This window comes from Penaeus monodon, chromosome 32 (assembly GCF_015228065.2).
Source record: "Penaeus monodon isolate SGIC_2016 chromosome 32, NSTDA_Pmon_1, whole genome shotgun sequence".
In the NCBI taxonomy this organism is placed as follows: Eukaryota; Metazoa; Arthropoda; class Malacostraca; order Decapoda; family Penaeidae; genus Penaeus; species Penaeus monodon.
This window is the reverse complement of record NC_051417.1, coordinates 32,853,147-32,853,766: the sequence shown is the minus strand read 5'-3', so window position 1 is coordinate 32,853,766 and position 620 is coordinate 32,853,147.

Genomic DNA, 620 nt, shown 5'->3' with positions numbered 1-620 from the left:
ATTTATAATAACGACAATGATAATTGTCAGTGGTATTATTACTTCTCTATCATTATCAATAACTGAAAGTGAAAACCGCCACCCAAACTTTGCTGAAAATGTAAGCAGTTCTTGAAAATTCCAAAGGCTAAATATAACACAACATATTTTTCCTGTACAGCCCCGTTTTATCTCTGTCGTAAATCTTACTTTACATACCTAAAATTGCACATGCAGCCGGTGCACATTGTTGCAGGAAAGGGGATAATTGCGGAAAACATAGGCCTAAACGTGAGCCTGTTTTTGATCTGTCTTGCTTTTATTGAATTTTCTGAAATCTTTAATGAAACTGAAACCAGTTGTTTTAACATTTCATGACACCTGTTCTTGCCGAACTTAGAACTGACATTTCCGTGATCGCGACGAAATATTACAGAACAATTTCAAGAACGTGAACATACAGACAGCAGTTTGCGTTGTTTACTGGTCAACACAATATTTTGACAATGCAATACGAGGAATCTGCTCGTGTGTCCTGCTGGCAGACATGTTATCAGTTCCCGAAATCGCAGACGAGTGTTGACTGCAGCTTTTAGTGGAGAGCTAAACACTCCGTTATTTTGAGCAAATTAAGCGTAATA